This window comes from Rattus norvegicus, chromosome Y (assembly GCF_036323735.1).
Source record: "Rattus norvegicus strain BN/NHsdMcwi chromosome Y, GRCr8, whole genome shotgun sequence".
Taxonomy (NCBI): Eukaryota; Metazoa; Chordata; class Mammalia; order Rodentia; family Muridae; genus Rattus; species Rattus norvegicus.
The window spans coordinates 19285408-19305273 of NC_086040.1; the positions used below are offsets into that span (position 1 = coordinate 19285408).

A 19866-nucleotide genomic window follows, 5' to 3' on the forward strand; every position below is an offset into this window, starting at 1 on the left:
AATGAACCTAGATGCATAGAACACATGAAACTCAAGACAGATGATCAAAATGTGAATGCTTCACTCCTTCTTTAAAAGCGGGGGAAAGAATACCCTTGGCAGGAATAGAGAGTCAAAGATTAAAACAGAGACAGAAGGAACACCCATTCAGAGCCTGCCCCACATGTGGCCCATACATATACAGCCACCCAATAGACAAGATGGATGAAGCAAAGTAGTACAGGCTGACAGGAGCCGGATGTAGATCTCTCCTGAGAGACACAGCCAGAATACAGCAAATACATATGTGAATGCCAGCACCAAACCACTGAACGGAGAATAGGACCCCCGTTTAAGGAATCAGAGAAAGAACTGGAAAAGCTTGAAGTCGCTCCAGACCCCTTACGAACAACAATGCCAAGCAACCAAACCTTCCAGGGAGTAAGCCACTACCTAAAGACTATACATGGACTGACCATGGACTCTGATCTCATAGGTAGCAATGAATATCCTAGTAAGATCACCAGTGGAAGGGGAAGCCCTTGGGCCTGCTAAGACTGAACCCCAAGTGAATGTGATTGTTGTGGGGAGGGCGGCAATTGGGCGAGGGGGGAGGGATCAGGGGGATGTTTGCCCGGAAACCAGGAAAGGGTATAACATTCGAAATGTAAATAAGAAATACTAAATTTAATTAAAAAAAAGAAGAAAAAAATTTGTGGTCCATGGGAAAGCTCAGTGAGTTCTGCGTAGGGGTTGAGTGGGTTCACTGAAATGATAGCCTTTACCTGTTCCTTCCTCATACGGGAATCAGTTGTGGTGAGCCTCTCAGACGCATCTGGACGTCCCTGCTTGTTATGGTTCCTAGAAATCAGAAAGTTGATATGATTAATTGCTTTATCCCATAGCCAAGTGTTGGGAATGTCACCGTTGTTTTTCTGAGAGTTCATGGCTTGCATTCTTTTTGCCCAGGAGTAAAAGTCATAAGGAAGAAGTGTAAGACAAATATTGTGTCATCAACTCAGTGTAAACTCCTCCATGCTTTGGATTCCTATAGTGCAGTTTGTGTCTGACACTGATATTTGGGAGAGAGAAGTGCTTCTTGTTGAGATTTCATCATCTCCGACTTTACACTAGTATTACTCTACCATTCCCAACAGTGACTCTTTAGATTTCTGAGTCAATAGGTGTGATTAGCTGGCACTTCTCCTTTCTTTCATTTCTTTCACTTTCTCTTTAATTTTTAGCAAATTTTACTGCTTATTCAATTGGAAATTTCTAATTTTTTTCATTTCAATTTTTTTGTCCTTTCCCAGTTTTCTGTAAGATCCCTTACTGATCCCACTACCCTTCCTCTATAACACCCCTTACTGCCCCTTGACATTTACTTGAAGTGGAAGTCAAACCTCGTGATGACCAAGGGTTTTTCCTTCCATTGGAGACCAAGAAGTCCATCCTCTGCCACATAGGCAGTTGGAGCCATAGGACTGTCCATGAACAGTCTTTTAATATTAGTTTAATACCAGAAACCGATGGTTCATTGGCATTGTTGTTCTTATGGGGTTGAAAGCCCCTTCAGCTCTTGTAATCCTTTCTCAAAATCTACCAATAAGAGGTCTGTTTTTTTGTTATGCCTTAAAATATGTCTGTAGGGAAAATACTGGCCATCGGGAAACAGAGAAAAACCAATTCCAAGCCCCTGACTAAATTTCTCCATTTAGAGCAGGCAAACACTAATGAAGCACAGAGAAGTCTCTAATTTTAGAGTGATGTAGTAAGTAAAGGTTTCCACAGTGTCACAGAAGACTATCCTAGAAAGAGCACTGCCAAATCTGTTCAATGTAAAGACAGCTCTTCAGCAGGTGAGTCATGGCAGTTCTGAGTGACATCATCATTTGTCCCTCCCGGAAAAAATCTCTTGTATCCTGGAGAGCCAAAGTTTCTTCTGTGATGTCAAAAGTGTTGTCCTGTCTGCATCTGCCTCTCTGATATTCCTTCAGTACCTCTAGGATTTACTAATTGGCCTACTATTCAGAGTAAACAGCCTTTGGGAAGGAGAACAAAGAGGAAGAAGGGATCAGAGATTGGGATAAGGAAGCTGGCCTTCTGTCATGATATAAAAAAAAGGAAGAAATACTTGGTCCATGGAAAATCTACATGAGTCCTGAGTAAGGACTATGTAGGTTAGCTGATGCAAATCTGGAGCTGGGATTCTCTCAGAATTATCTGGACGTCCCTGCTTGTTATAGTTCCTAGAATCAGAGAGTTTATATCACTAATCTCTGTATCCCAAAAGCCAAATGTTGGGAAGGGCACTGTTTTCCTGAGAGCTCATCAATTTTATTTTTTTTGCCCAGTAGAAAAACATCCTAAGTAAAAGGGAAAGGCAATTATTGTATCCTCAGCTCAGTGTAAACTCCTCCATGCTTTGGATTCCTACAGTGTGCATGTTGTGTCTGACACTGATGTCTGGGAGGGAAGACTTTCTAGTTGAGACTTCATCATCATAGTCTTTTAATTAGTATTACTCTGACTACCATCCATTGACAGTGACTCTTTATATTTCTGAATCAATAGGGGTGATTAGCTGGCAGTTCTCTTTTCTATTATTTCTTTCATTTTTAACATATTTTTTAATTGGATAATTCTATATTTTCTTTAGAAATGTTATGTCCTTTTCCAGTTTCCTGTCGATAAGATCCCTAAGCAGTCCCCATCCAATTCCTCTGAAACCAACCTTACTGCCCCTTGACATTCCCATAAACTGGGAGGTAACCTAATGATGAAACCAAAGGTCTGCTCCTTCCTTTGGTCTCCAACAAGGCCATCCTCTGCTACATATGCAGTTGGAGACTTAGGTCTCTCCATATACATTCTTTGAATATTGATTTAGTACCTGAAATCTCAGGTTCCTCCGCATTGGTGTTCTTATGGTGTTGAACGCCTCTTCAGCTCTTGTTATCCTTGCTCAAAATCTACCAGCAAGAGGTCCGTTATCAGTTCATTGGTTTGCACTGGCTTTCATTTCTGTATTGGACCTGCTCTAGCTGTGTCTCTCAGGAAAGATCTATATCCTGTTCCTGGAGGCATGCACTTCTTAGCTTCAACAGTCTTATCTGCTTTTGGTGGCTGATATGTATATGTGTGCATATGTGTATAATACAATATAATATATATATATATAATATTTATACTGAAATATAATATATATATATATATATATATATATATATATATATATATATATATAGGTGGCTCATACAGCCATGAGATTAGGTGGAATTTTAACATGGATTCTTTGGAACTACCTCAATTATTTAGATTCCACAAATGACAATGCCATATAGACTTCCTCCTGTTCTTATGAAACTACCTCAAGCCATTGCTCTCCCTGCCCAACCTCCTGAATCTTATGTTTTATCTGAAGAAAGAACCATGGTAAAACATCCAAAACTCTCAAGCCTGACCCTGGGAACACAGGAAGGTAGATGTTAGAGAAATGACATCTAATGGTACTACAGAACCACACTCTCTTATCCATGTTGTCCTTTGATTTACTGATGAATGGTAATCTTTGGATAAAGTAAAAATTTGGGTGTTTACCATTTGAAGTAAGTACAGAGTATTTTCACTGTTATATTCAAGCTATAGCTGGGCATCCTTTGTTGCCAAAATCACTGCTATGCCACAGGCATTCACTTCTGTATTTGGCATGGTATAACTGTGTATCTCAGAAAGACCTTTATAGGTTCCTAGCAGCATGCCCTTATTAGGCTCATCACTATTATCTAATTGGTGGCTGATATATCTACATATTTATTTATCTATTTATTTATGTATTTATCTATATCTATCCATCTATATCCAGATCTACATTTATATCTATATTTATATCTATCTATATCTATATATCTATATCATCTATATCTATATCTATCTATATCTGTATCTATATCTATCTATTCATCTTATCTTTTTCTCTACACACACACACACACACACACACACACACACACACACATATATATATATATCCCGTACAACTATGAGGATAGATGTAATTTTAACTTGGATTCTTTGCCAGTAGGTCAAAAATGAGGAATCCAGTTATGATAATGCCAAATAGACTCTCCATTGTTCTTATGAAACTATTGAAGTTGAGGTTTCCCGGGACATCAAGCTATTCCTCTCACTGCCCATCCTCCTGAACCTTATGTTTGTCCTGAAGAAAGAATCATGGTAAACATCCAAATCCCTCAAGTCTGTGCCTGGAAACACAGGACGGTAGCTATTATAGAATCGTTATCTAATGGGACTACAGAACCACAGCATAGTTCATGTTTTACTTTGCTTTACTGATCTCTGGTAATTTTTGGATTAAAAAAAAGGATTTGGTAGTTTATCATTTGAAGTAGGTACAGAGTATTTACACTGTTCTATTCACTCTTTACATTGGCCTCCATTGTTTTCAAAATCATTACAAAAATATTGAATTGGAAAACAAAATTTTGAGTACACATTCCGGAATATATATATATATATATATATTACCCTATCAAGGAATGTACAGTAAGAAAATGAAATACAATATTCACTCAATATTAGGGATGTAGGGAAAATCCTGGCCTTTGGGAAACAGAGAAAACCTAGGAAATTGAACTGAATGTCAGGAATGGAATTTGGATTAGAATTATTATCCAGAAGAATCTCCTTCCTTCCATGACCCTAGATCTTTTCTACCCATGACAAGACCCTGACTAAGTTTCTCCATTCAAAGCATGTAAACACTAATGAAGCTAAAAGAAGTCTCTTGTTTTAGAGAGATGAATACATGAAGGTTTCCACTGTTTCACAGGAGACATTCTTTGAAGGGGCACCCTCAAATCTGGCCATTAAAGAAAGACGTTCAGCAGGCAGGCCATGGCAATTCTCAGTGACATCACCATTGGACTCTCTGAAAAATATCTTGTAACCTGGAGAGCACTAGCTTCTTCTGTGATGTCAAAGGTGTTGTTGTGTCTACAAATGCCTCTTGCATATTTCTTCAGTACCAAGAGTGTTTACTATGTGGCCACTAATTCAGAGTAAACAGCCATTTGGGAGAACACAGAGGATGACTATGTCAGAGATGGGGAGAAGGAAGCTTGAATTCTGTCTTGGTATTAAAAAAAGGAAGAAAAACATGGTTCATGGGAAAGTCAGTGGGTACTGCGTACACATTGAGTGGTTTCACTAAAGAGATAGACTTGATCTGATCATTCCACATATGGGAATCAGGAGTCAGGTGCATCTCAGAAGCATCTGAACTTCCCTGCTTGTTATGGTTGCTGTAAGTCAGAGAGTTTATATCATTCATTTCTGTATTTCAAAAGCCAGGTGTTGGGAAGTGGTCCATTGTTTTTCTGAGAACTCATCATTTTCAATTTGGTTGCCCTGAAGTAAAACATCATAAGAAAGAAGGGAAAGACAAGTTTTGTATCCTCAGCTCAGTGTAAACTCCTCCATGCTTTGGATTCCTAGAGTGCAGTTTGTGTCTGACACTGATATCTAGGAGAAAGAAATGCTTCTAGTCAATATTTCAACATCTTACTCTTTCCAGTAGTATTATTCTGACTACCAATCCCTGACAGTGACCCATTAGATTTCAGAGTCAATAGGTGAGATTAGCAGGCAGTTCTCTTTTGTATTATTTCTTTGATTTTTTAACAATATTTTTGCCTTATCAAATTGGATATATCTATTTTTCTATTTATTTATTTATTTATTTATTTATTTACTTACTTACTTACTTATCTAATGTATGTGCATACACTGGCACTGTCTTCAGACACAGCAGAAGAGGGCATCAGATTCCATTACAGATATTTGTGCACCACCATGCGGTTGCTGGGGATTGAACTTAGGCCCTCTGGAAGAGTAGTCAGTTCTCTTAACCGCTGAGCAATCTCACCAGCCCCTATTTTTTTTTCTTTTCTTTTTTTCAGAGCAGGGTACCAAAACCAGGGCTTTGCACTTGCTAGGCAAGTACTCTACCACTGAGCAAATCCCCAAGACCTAATTGAATATTTATATATTTTCATTTCAAATGTTATGTCTTTATTCAGTTTCATTTCCATAAGATCCCTAAGCAGTCCCCATCCAATGCCTCTATAACCACATTTATTGCCCCTTGACATTCCCATTCACTGGGAGTCAAACCTATGGAAGACCAAGGGCTTCTCCTTCCTTTGGTGCCCTACAAGTCCATGCTCTGCTACCTATGCAGTTGGAGCCATAATCTGTCCATATACTACAGTCTTTGAACATTGGTTTAGCACCAGACAGCTCTGGTTTGTTGGAATCTTTGTTCTTATTGGGTTGAAAGCCGCTTCAGCCCTTGTAATCCTTTCTCAAAATCTACCAAAACAGTTCCGTTTTCAGTTCACTGGTTTGCCACTGGCATTCATTTTGTATTTGAAATGCTCTAGCTGTGTCTCTCAGGAAAGATCTATATCCAGTTCCTGGAAGAATGCAATTATTAGGTTCATCTATATTATCTAGATTTGTTACTCTGTATAAATATATATAACAATATATTATATATTTATACTCACACACTTTGGTGGGTTCTACAATTATGAGGTTAGTTGGAATTTTAACATAAATTCGGCGAAATTAGCTCAAGAATGTAGAATCAACAAATGCCAATGCCAAATAGACTCCTTCCTGTTCTTATGAACCTATTAAATTTGAGGTACACTTGGATCTCACTCATTCCTCTCCCTGCCCATCTTTCTGAATCTTATGTTTGGCCTGAAGAAAGAATCATGGTAAAACATCCAAAACTCTCAAGTTTGGCCGTGGGAACACAGGAAGGTAGATATTAGAAACTGATATCTAATGGGACTACAGAACTGCATTCTATAGTCTATGTTGTCATTTCCTTCCCGATGTCTGGTAATTTTAGGAAAAAAATAAGGATTTGGGAGTTTATCATTTGAAGAGAGTACACAATATTTACATTGTTATATTCACTCTAAAGCCTTGCCCCCTTTGTTGCCAAAATCTATGGAAAAATTGAATTGCAAAGCAGAATTTTTGAGTTCACATTCAGGAATATATATAAAGTCCTATACCAAGTAATGTACAATAAGAAAAAGTAATGCAATTTTCATTCAATTAAAGGACTACATAGGAAATCATGTTCTTTGGGAAATAGAGAAAACCTAGCAGATTGAACTGTATGTCACAGGAATGTACCTGGGAATAGAATTATTATCCAGAAGAATCTCCTCCACTCCATGTTCCTAGATCTTTTCTACCCATTCCAAGCACCTGACTAACTTTCTCCATTCAGAGCATGTAACCACTGATAAAGCAAATGAAGTATCTAGCTGTAGAGAGATGTAGTACATAAAGGTTTTCACTGTGTCACAGGAGACACTCCTGGAAAGTGTACCCTTGAATCTGGTCAATGTAAGGAAAGGTGTTCAGCAGGTAGGCTCGGGCAGGTCTCAGTGACATCATCAATAGGCCCTGCCTGAAAAATCTCTTGTATCCTGGAAAGACCTAGCTTCTTCTATGACATCTTGACAAGTATCATCTTGACAGAAACTGCCTTTCAGTTATTCCTTCCATATATCTATGGTTTACTAATTGGCCTCTAATTCACAGTAAAGAGCCATTTTGGAGGGAGAACATATAGGATGAAGAGATCAGAGATTCGGAGAAGGAAGCTGACCTTCTTTCTTGGTATAAAATAAAAGAAGAAATATGTGGATCTTGGGAAAATACCCTGGGAAGATGGCATTAATTCTTTTGTTCTCTAAGTGCACCGAGCTCTTTGAGAAGTTGCTGAACATCCTACAGACCTTTGTGCAGATGGGAAACTTTCTAGATACCCCTTAATAGTTTTCGATGGTCCTGGGGATTGTATGGATTATGGTAAATGTTTCTGAGGAAGAGTGCTAGAGGCAGATTGATTTTTTGATTCTTTAGAAGACATAGAATTTTTCTGATATACTTGGGCAAATGGCAGAAGGTCAAAATGATTATTTTGATGTGGACTTTCCCTCAGAACTTTGGAAATATAAAAAAAGTTTTTGTATTTTTGAAGTCTAATTTTCACAATGACAAATTACTTTGAGGATGGAGAACACTTTCCGGAGCCCTAGAGAGGGGTTAAGAAATTCCCTGAAATCCTAGGGCAGATGGTGAACATGCCTTTTTGGTAGAAGGAGGAGGTACTTGAGCATCTTGGGATAGTATGGACTGTTCAGCGTGCCCTTGTAAGGATTGGCAACTTTCCACATTTCCTTCATCATTTTTGGAAAATTTCAAGGCCTTTTGAACAGATGGAGGAGGTGTGGGACTCACCTGAGGAATAGATGTAGCTTTTGGTGTCTCTTTGGCAGCAGAAGATGGCAAACGATCCCTTTTGGCAGAAGGGGGAAGGTTGAAACTGTCTTCCTTGGAGGAGAAATTTCTCAAGACTCCATCAGAAGGGTCAAATCTTAACCCTTTGTTTCTAGAAATTGGATTACTGTGGTCCACTTTTGTAGAGGGAGAATGTCGACTATTTCTCCCCAGAGTGGTCATGTGAAATAAATCTACTTGGGTAGATGGGGATAGTTGGAAAGCATGTTGCTCAGATGCAGTAGATACTAAGACAACCTTCTCATGTGAGGAAGGTCTTAATGTACCGTGTATATATGTAAAAATCCTGACTGTGATGTCAGAATGGGGGGAAGGTATTAGAGCTACCTCTGAAGATGTGACTTCTGCTAGAGCATCATGGACATAAGTGAGAGGTCTGAGAGCATCATGAGCAGATGAGGATGATTCTAGATATTGTTTTGTAATTGTGGAATTTCCAAGAAAAATTTCTCCTGCTGGAGAAGTGGAAACAGACTTTCATGTAGAAGTGTCAGGTTCCATAGCCTGCTTCATAGGCAAAACAAGATCCAAGGCCCCTTCAGAACATAAGGTAAAATGCAGAGCCTTTGATGTATTTTGCAGATGTTCTGGGCCCGCTTGTGGGTATAAAAAAAGACTGGAAACACTTGGTGCATATTTCGAAGTGTGTGTAGCATCTTCTGTAGTTGGGGAAGATGGCATGATCTTGAGGAGTTAAGGAAGTTCCTATAGCCTCCTGTGAAGTTTGCAGAGGTCATATGCATTCTTTTTCACAAATGGAAAACAAGGAATCCCTTTCCTAAGATATCAAGGATGCTACAAACACTGGTGTTTGCATATCATGTTCCCTCACTCCTCGTTAATGTATGGTTGGATCCATAACCTTCTCTAAGTTGGAATATGTCCTATAACATCTGTTTTACTTGTGTCACATCCACAAGCCATTTCTAAAGATCTGTCTGTGGGTTGATATCCTTTTGTAGATGTTTCTTGTCCCACAGTTTCTTTATGAGATAGAGTACTACTCAGAGAGTCCTGCTCAGTTTTGGGAAATTCTAGCATCTCTGATGTATATGTGGAAAATTTTGGAGCCTCTCCTTTCAGGGCAGAATTACCTAGAGTCTCCTGAGGAGGCAGGGGATGTTTTATTTTCTCTGTATATTGTATAAATATGGACTGTGCATTGCTCATTGACTGTTGAGATAAACTTGGCTCTTTTGGTTCTGATGAAAAGGCAGGAGGGTCCTTTTCAGTGGTAGAGGATATTTGAATAATTTTATGTCATATAGGAACATTGGAAGTACTCGGGGATATGGTGAGGGTGCTAGATCACATTTTTTTTATGTGCAGAAGGCACAAGAGTCCCTTGGGTAAACTCAGAATTTTCTTCCACATCTTGCAGGGATGTGGAACTCTCAAGAACCCCTTATGAATCTGGCAATGGTCCTTGATCTAATGGTGTACATTCAGAAAGTTTTGTCTCTGCTTGGGCTGGTATGTGTGTTATGAGGTTCACGTGGGTATTTGTGACTGTACTTTGTCACCCTAGGACCATAAGTGTTGATGTAAGCCCACTTTTCATGGTGGAGGACATTGAAGGTCCTCTTGGTTTAATAGGGAAGTTCTGAAATCCTGTTTTTCAGCAGAATCTTGTTTCAAACTCACTTTACCAAAAGCAGATTGCACAAGATGCTGTGGTAGAGATGGGTGACTTCTTTCACTGTCTTTGTGAGTGTACATATCTCTATGCTCTGCTTTGGCAGCTGGCAAAGTTATTATTGTCTCATGTGGAGATTGGGCAGGAATGTGTGGAATATGAGAAATCACTGAGATTACCTTTAAGACAAGAAGTTTTGCAGCCCTGTTGTCTGATGGGGCCTGTTGTACATCCCCTTAACCAGAGGGGTCTTCTCCAACACATTTGCAGGAGAATTGGAAAGACTGGAGACCTCTAGGATAGGGAATGGACATTTGAAACTCCTTTGGAATCTCAGTGGGACAGAGAGCTGATCACCCCGTAGATTGGGCAATACTGAGCCCTCAGGGAAGAGAGACTGCCACCTCTGCCCAACTGTCCCCACATCCCTAGACAAAGAGGAAACTGCATACTGCCGCTGGACACATGAATATAGGAACAGTCAAGCTGCAGGTGCCCACAGTCCAAAGTGGACCTGGATCTGAACTGGTCCAAACATCATCCTACAACTAATTCTCATGTGGGGTGGGGAAGATTTCGACTGTCTGAGAGGCAGAAACCTCTGAGAACTCTGCTCACATTCCTGACTCAAAAAAAAAAAAAAAACCCACCTACCTCCATCTGGGCCTCCTGTGCATAGGGACTTAGGAGCAGTAGGGGCAGGACATTTCTCACTGTGGCTCTCATAGAGAGCTGAAGGTCAGCCCGAGAAGCAACTTCAGGCCTCAGACCAGAGGTCAATCCAACTTTTTTGCTCTCAGTGACCTGATTGGTGGACTCAGGACAAGCAAAGTCACAACTTCTATGGGACAAGGCACTTCCAGTTCCTAGCTGGCTCCTGAACCTTTCTGATCCCTGCCCAGAACTCCCTGATCCTAGACGCTGTGGGAGAGAGAGCTGATCACCCAGGATTGTGGGAAGTACTGAGCATATAAGGCACAGAGACTTCTACTTCTGCCCACCATTGCCCACATCTCTGGCCCAAGAGGAAACTGGACCCAGGAATATAGGAGGAGTAAAACTGCAGGAGCATCATGTTCCAGACTGTGCCAGGATTTGAACAGAAATGGTCAAACAGCTCACTGTACAAAAATCTGAGGGTGGGGGAACTACACGTTCAGAGGAGCAGACACCCCTGGGAAACCAGAGGAGATTACTCTCTGCCCAGATTCCTGACACAAGAGGAAACAACTTTGTGCCTTCTGTGCATCCTCCCCCCACCCGAGAAGGACCTAGGAGAAGTATGGGAATTTCCTTTTGGTTCCTGCCCACAGGGACACCTGAAAGCCAGTGGACAGGAGAAACTGCACACATGAGAGCAGAATACTCTGTTCCCACAACCTGGAAAAAAAAACAGGAAAACAGGTCTACAGAAGTCCTGACACATGAGCCTACAGGATGGTCAAGCCACAGTCAGAAAGAGCAAGACCAGCTAACTCCAGGGACAACCTGATGGCCAGAGGCAATCACAGGAACACAATTCACAGAAATCAAGAAAACTTGGACTCATCAGAGCCCAAATGTACCACCAAGGCAAAAACTGGATATCCAAACACACCAAAAAACAAGGTCTAGATTTAAGTTCACATTTTATCATGATGATGGAGGATGTTATGAAGGTTATAAATAAGTCTCTGGAGAAAATACAGGACAACAGAAAATACAGGAGCAAACAAGTAGAATTCCAGAAAGAGGGAACACAAAACTACCTTAAAGAACTATTGGACAAACAACAAAACAGGAGAAGGAAATGAACAAAACCATCCAGGAGTTAAAATGGAAATAGAAACAATAAAGAAAGCACAAAGGAAGTGAACCCTGGAGATGGAAAACTTAGGAAAGAGACCAGGAGTCATAGATGTGAGAATCAACAACAGGATACAGAGATAAAAGACATAATCTAATAAGCATAAGATTCCATAGAAAACATTGACACAACTGTCAAAGATAATGTAAAACGCTAAAGCACGTAGCCCAAAATATAAAGGAAATCCAGGACACAATGAGAAGATCAAACCTAAGGATAACAGGTATACGAGAGAGTAAAGACTGCCAACATCAAGGGACAGTAATAATTTAAACAAAATTAGAGAATAAAACTTCCCTAATCTAAAGAAAGTGATGCCCATAAACATACACAAACCCTACAGAACTCCAAAAGATTGGACCAGAAAAGGATATCCTCCCATCACATAATAGTCAAATCACCAAATGCACAAAACAAATAAAATTATTAAAAGCTGTAAGGGAAAAGGTTAAATAATATATAAAGGCAAACCTGTCAGAAATACACCTGAATTCTCATCAGAGACTAAGAAAGCCAGAAGGTCCTGCACAGATGTCATACAGACACTAAGTGAACAACCATTTGTGCATATTAGGAAGAGTGCACTACAGGAAACACACACACACACAAAAAAAACAGACAGACACTATCTCAGAGTAAAGGCTGGAAAACAAATTTTGAAGCAAATGGTCTGAAGAAGCAAGCTGGAGTAGCCATTTTTATCATATAAAATTTACTTTCAACAAAAAGTCATCAAAAAGCATAAGGAAGGACACTTCATATTAATCAAAGGAAAAAACCAAAAAGGTGAAACGAAAATATAAATATCTATGCTCCAAATACAAGGGCACCTACATACATAAAAGAAATCTTAATAAAGCTCAACGAACATATTGCACCGCAAATAATAGTAGCAGGAGATTTAAACTCCCTACTCCCATCACTAGACAGATCACAGAAACAAATTAAACAGAAACATAGACAGACTAACAGAAGTTTTAAATCAAATGTACGTAACAGATATTTTAGAACATTCTATCATAAAACAAAAGGATATAACTTCTTCTCACCACTTCAAGGCACTTTCTCCAAAATTGATCATATAATCAGTCAGAAATCAGGCCTCAAAGGATACAGAAAGTTAGAAATAATCCAATGCATCCTATCAGACCACTATGGGCTAAGACTGTTCTTCAATAAAAATTAGGAAAGAACACGCACATATACATGGAAGTTGAGCAATGCTCTACTCAATAATAACTTGGTCAAGGAAGAAAGGACAAAAGAAATTAAAGAGTTCTTAGAATTTAATGAAAATGAAGGTACAATATTCCCAAACTTTTGGGATACAATGAAAGCTTCTGCTAAAAGGAAAACTCATACCTCTGAGTGCTTGCAGAAAGAAACAGGAGAGAGCATACATCAGCAGCTTGACAGCAAACCTAAAAGCTCTAGAACAAAAGGAAGCAAATACATGCAGGAGTAGTAGAAGGCAGGAAGTAATCAAACTCAAGGCTGAAATCAACCAAGTAGGAAAAAAGGGACTATACAAAGAATCAACAGAACCAATACCGGGTTCTCTGAGAAAATCAACAGGATATATTAACGCATAGCCAGACTAAGCAGAGGATACAGAGAGTGTGTACAAAATAACAAAATCAAATATTAAAAAGGGAGACATTACAGCAGAATCAGAGGAAATTAAAAAAAAAAGTCATTGTACTACCAAAGCCTACATTCTACAAAACTTGAAAAACTGGAGAAAAGGACAATTTTCTAGACACATAAAAGGTGACAAAGCTAAAGTAGGAAATGATAAACCATTTAAACAACACATGACTCCCAAAGGAATAAAAGTAATCATCAACCCCCCCCCAACCAAAAAGAATCTAGGATCAGATGGGTTTAGTGCAGATATCCATTCAAAATTCATTAAAAATTTCATAACAATACTGTCCAAACTATTCCATAAAATTGAAACAGATGGAGTACTACCAAATTGCTTTCATGAAACCTAAACAATTACTCTTATCAATAAAACACAAGAGACCCAACAAAGAAAGAGAACTTCAGACCAATTTCTCTTATCAATATCGACACAAAAATACTCAACGAAATTCTTGCAAACCTAATCCTACAACACATTTAACAATCATCCACTATGATTAAGTAGAATTCATCCCAGGCTTTGCAGGGATGCTTTAATATACAAAAAACCCACAACCTAATCCACTATATAAACAAACTCAAAGATAAAATACACATGATCCTTTTATTAGATGGTGAGAAAGGTTTTGACAAAATTCAACATTTCTTCATGATAAAAGTCCTGGAAAGTACAGGAATTTTAAGCCCATACCTAAACGTATACAGCAAATCATTTGACAACATTAAACTAAGGGAAGAGAAACTTAAAGCAATCACACTGAAATCAGTGTCTAGACAAGGCTGCCCAGTCTCTCACAACTTATTCAATATGGTTTTAGACATCTTAGCCAGAGCAAGCAGACAGTGAAGGAGGTTAAACGGATATAGATTGGAAAGGAAGAAGTCAAAATAGCACTGTTTGTAGATGATATGATAGTATACTTAGTGACCTCAAAAGTTCCACAAGAAGATTACAAGCATGATAAAAAATTTCAACAACGTGACTGGGTATAAAAATAACTCTGAACAAAAGCTAAACAAGTGGACAAAGAAACTAGGGATATGACACCCTTCACAATAGCCCCAAATAATATAAAATATCTCAGGGTGACTTTATCCAAGCAAGTAAAATATATGAAGATATGAGCAGAAACTCAAGTCTCTGAAGAAACTGAAGGAGATTTCAGAAGATAGAAAGATCTCCCATGTCCATGGACTGGCAGGATTAATACAGTAAAAATGTCCATTATACCAAAAGCAACCTACAGTTTCATTCCAATCCCCATCAAAATCCAATCCAATTTTTCATAGAGTTAGACAGAAAAATTCATAAATTCATCTGTAATAACAAAAAACACATAATAGCTAAAACTGTCCTCAACAATAAAAGGACTTCCTTGGGAATCACTATCACTGAACTCAGGCAGTATTACAGAGAAACAGTGATAAAAACTGTATGGCATTGAGACAGAGGCAGGCAAATAAACCAGTGGAATAGAACTGAAGACCCAGAAATGAACGCACACACCCATGGTCACTTAATTTTTGAGAAAGGAGACAAAACCTTCCAATGGAAAAACATATAGCATTTTCAGCAAATGGTGCTGGTTCAACTGGTGGTCAGTATGTATAAAAATGAAAATTGATCCATTCTAACTGCTGTATAGAAAGTCCTAATGGATCAAGTACGTCCACATCAAATCAGATACACTCAAACCAACAGAAGAAAATTGGGGAATCATTTCAAACACATGGGCACTGGAGAAAATTTCCTGAAGTAAACAACAATGGCTCATGCTCTAAGATCAAGAATCAACAAATGCGATCTCATAAAACTACAAAGCTTCTGTACGGCAGAGGACACTGTTGTTAGGACAAAATGGCAACCAACAGATTGGAAAAATATCTTTACCAATCCTACAACACATAGAGGACTATTTTTTAAAATATACAAAGATATCACAAAGTTACACTAGAGGGGGACAAATAACCCTAATGAAAAATGGGGTTCAGAGCAAAACAAAGAATTCAGAGCTGAAGAATATCGAATGGCCTAGAAACACCTAAAGAAATGTTAAACATCTTTAGTCATAAGGTAAATTCAAATCAAAATAACCCAGAGATTCCACCTCACACCAGTCAGAATGACTAAGATGAAAACTCAGGTGATAAATGATGCTGGTCAGGATGTGGAGAAAGAGGAACACTCCTCCATTGTTGGTGGGATGGCAGACTAGTACAACCAATTTTAATATCAGTCTGGAGGTTCCTCAGAAAATTGGACATTGAACTACCTGAGGATCCTGTTATACCTCTCTTGGGCATATTCCCAAAAGATGCCCCGATACATAAAAAAGACAATGATCCACTATGTTCATAGCAGCCTTATTTATAATAGGCAGAAGCAGGAAAGAACCAAGATGCCCTTCAACAGAGGAATGGAAACAGAAAATGTAGTACATCTACACAATGGAAAATTACTCAGCTATCAAAAGCAATGACTTTATGAAATTCATAGGCAAATGGATGGAATGGGAAAATATAATCCTGAGTGAGGAAACCCAATCACAGAAAAACACACATGGTATGCACTAATTGATAAGTGGCTATTAGACAAAATGCTCATATTACCCTAGATGGACAGAACACATGAAACTTAAAAAGGTTGGCCAAAATGTGAATGCTTCACTCCTTCTTTAAAAGGGGAACAAGAATACACTTTGGAGGTATTGAGGAGGTAAAGTTTACAACAGAGTTAGAAAGAAAATCCATTCAGAGCCTGCCCCACATGTGGCCCATACATATACAGCCTCCTAACTAGATAAGATGGATGAAGCAAAGAAGTGCAAGCTGACAGGCACCAGATATAGATCTCTCCTGAAAGACACAGCCAGAATACAGTAAATACATAGGCGAATGTCACCAACAAACCTCTGAACTGACAACGGAACCCTTGTTGAAAGAGTCAGGGAAATTCAGATAGAGCTTGAAGGGGCTGGAGACTCCATCTGAACAACAATGCCAACCAACCACAGCTTCCATAGACTAAGCCACTACCCAAAAACTCTACATGGACTGACTCTGGGCTCGAACTTCATAGATCAATGAATATCCTAGTAAGATCACCAGTGGAAAGGGAAGACCTTGGTCCTGCCAAGACTTAAGTCCCCATTAAATGTGATTGTTGTGGGGAGGCACTAATGGGGGAAGGAAGGGAGCTAATACCCATATAGAAGAGGATGTGTAGGGGAAACGGGGATGTCTGCCCAGAAATTGGGAAAAGGAGTAACAATTGAAATGTTAAAAAATGCCCAAACCCCATGGGAGAGAGAACTCACCGCCTGGTCAAGTGGGCAATCCTGAGGCTGCAGAGCGGAAGAGACCACCAACACTGCCCACCCCTGCCCACATCCCTGCCCAAGCAGAAACTGTATAAGGCCTCTGGGTTCCCGTAGGGGAGGGCCCAGGAGCGGCAGGACCCCTGCGCCTGAGAAACCCCTGGAACCTAAAGGAAACAGAGAGGATAAACAGTTCTCTGCACCCAAATCCCATTGGAGGGAGAGCTAAACCTTCAGAGAGGCAGACACGCCTGGGAAACCAGAAGAGACTGCACTCTGCACACACATCTCAGACCCCAGAGGAAAACACCAAACACCATCTGGAACCCTAGTGCACGGAAGTTCTCGGAAAGGGCGGCACATATCTTCCTGGTTGCTGCCACCGCAGAGAGCTCGTGGGCAGCACCCCACGAGCAAACTTGAGCCTCGGGACCACAGGTAATACCAACTTTTCTGCTGCAAGTGACCCGCCTGGTGAACTCAAGACACAGGCCCACAGGAACAGCTGAAGACCTGTAGAGAGGAAAAACTACACGCCGAAAGCAGAACACTCTGTCCCCATAACTGGCTGAAAGAAAACAGGAAAATAGGTCTACAGCACTCCTGACACACAGGCTTATAGGACAGTCTAGCCACTGTCAGAAATAGCAGAACAAAGTAACACTAGAGATAATCTGATGGCGAGAGGCAAGTGCAGGTACCCAAGCAACAGAAACCAAGACTACATGGCATCATCGGAGCCCAATTCTCCCAACAAAATAAACATGGAATATCCAAACACACCAGAAAAGCAAGATCTAGTTTCAAAATCATATTTGATCATGATGCTGGAGGACTTCAAGAAAGATGTGAAGAACTCCCTTAGAGTACAAGTAGAAGCCTACATGTAGAGAGGAATCGCAAAAATGCCTGAAAGAATTCGAGGAAAACATGAATAAACAAGTAGAAACCCATAGAGAGGAGACACAAAAATCCCTGAAAGAATTCCAGGAAAACAAAATCAAACAGTTGAAGGAATTAAAAATGGAAATAGAAGCAATCAAGAAAGAACACATGGAAACGACCCTGGATATAGAAAATCAAAAGAAGAGACAAGGAGCTGTAGATACAAGCTTCACCAACAGAATACAAGAGATGGAAGAGAGAATCTCGGCAGCAGAAGATTCCATAGAAATCATTGACTCAACTGTCAAAGATAATGTAAAGCAGAAAAAGCTACTGGTCCAAAACATACAGGAAATCCAGGACTCAATGAGAAGATCAAACCTAAGGAAAGTAGGTATAGAAGAGAATGAAGAATCCCAGCTCAAAGGACCAGTAAATATCTTCATCAAAATCATAGAAGAAAACTTCCCTAACCTAAAAAAAGAGATACCCACATTCATACAAGAAGCCTACAGAACTCCAAATAGATTGGACCAGAAAAGAAACACCTCCCATCACATAATAGTCAAAAACCAAACAAACAAAAAAAGAAAGAATATTAAAAGCAGTAAGGGAAAAAGGTCAAGTAACATAGAAAGGCATACCTATCAGAATCACACCAGACATTTCGCCAGAAACTATGAAGGGCAGAAGAGGCTGGACAGATGTCATACAGACCCTAAGAGAACACAAATGCCAGCCTAGGTTACTGTATTCTGCAAAAGTCTCAATTAACATAGATGGAGAAACCAAGATATTCCATGACAAAACCAAATTTACACAATATCTTTCTACAAATCCAGCACTACAAAGGATAGTAAAGGGTAAAGCCCAACATAAGGAGGCAAGCTATACCCTAGAAGAAGCAAGAAATTAATCATCTTGGCAACAAAACAAAGGGGAGAAAAGCACAGAAACATAACCACACATCCAAATATGAATATAACAGGAAGCAATAATCACTATTCCTTAATATCTCTCAACATCAATGGCCTCAACTCCCCAGTAAAAAGACATAGATTAACAAACTGTATACGCAACGAGGACCCTGCGTTCTGCTGCCTACAGGAAACACACCTCAGAGACAAAGACAGACACTACCTCAGTGTGAAAGACTGGAAAACAACTTTCCAAGCAAATGGTCAGAAGAAGCAAGCTGGAATAGCCATTCTAATATCAAATAAAATCAATTTCAATTAAAAGTCATCAAAAAAAATAAGGAAGGACACTTCATATTCATCAAAGGAAAAATCCACCAAGATGAACTCTCAATCCTAAATATCTATGCCCCAAATACAAGGGCACCGACATACATATAAGAAACCTTACTAAAGCTCAAAACACACATTGCACCTCACACAATAATATGGGGAGATTTCAGCACCCCACTCTCATCAATGGACAGATCATGGAAACAGAAATTAAACAGTGATGTAGACAGACTAAGAGAAGTGATGAGCCAAATGGACTTGACGGATATTTATAGAACATTCTATCCTAAAGCAAAAGGATATCCCTTCTTCTCAGCTCCTCATGGTACTTTCTCCAAAATTAACCATATAGTTGGTCAAAAAACGGGCCTCAACAGGTTCAGAAAGATAGAAATAATCCCATGCGTGCTATCAGACCACCACTGCCTAAAACTGGTCTACAATAACAATAAGGGAAGAATGCACACATATACATGGAATTTGAACAATGCCCTACTCAATGATAACCTAGTTAAGGAAGAAATAAAGAAAGAAATTAAAAACTTTTTAGAATTTGATGAAAATGAAGGTACAACATACCCAAACTTATGGGACACAATGAAAGCTGTGCTAAGAGGAAATCTCATAGCGCTGAGTGCCTACAGAAAGAAACAGGAAAGAGCATATGTCAGCAGCTTGAGAGCACACCTAAAAGCTATAGAGCAAAAAGAGGCAAATACACCCAGGAGGAGTAGAAGTCAGGAAATAATCAAACTCAGAGCTGAAATCAACCAAGTAGAAACAAAAAGTACCATAGAAAGAACCAACAGAACCAAAAGTTGGTTCTTTGAAAAAATCAACAAGATAGATACACCCTTAGCCAGACTAACGAGAGGACCCAGAGAGTGTGTCCAA

At 39.5% G+C, this 19866-nt stretch overlaps 1 protein-coding gene across 1 annotated transcript in view; it reads right to left on the reverse strand.

The window, feature by feature from the left end:
* Positions 1-435: 435 nt before the first annotated feature.
* LOC120099591 (endogenous retrovirus group K member 21 Env polyprotein-like) overlaps positions 436-19866 on the reverse strand; it is a 40939-nt gene continuing 21508 nt past the window's right edge. The window contains exon 3 of the transcript XR_010061954.1: positions 436-840. The gene's annotated coding sequence lies outside the window, so the exon portion shown is untranslated. The remainder of the gene's footprint in view (positions 841-19866) is intronic.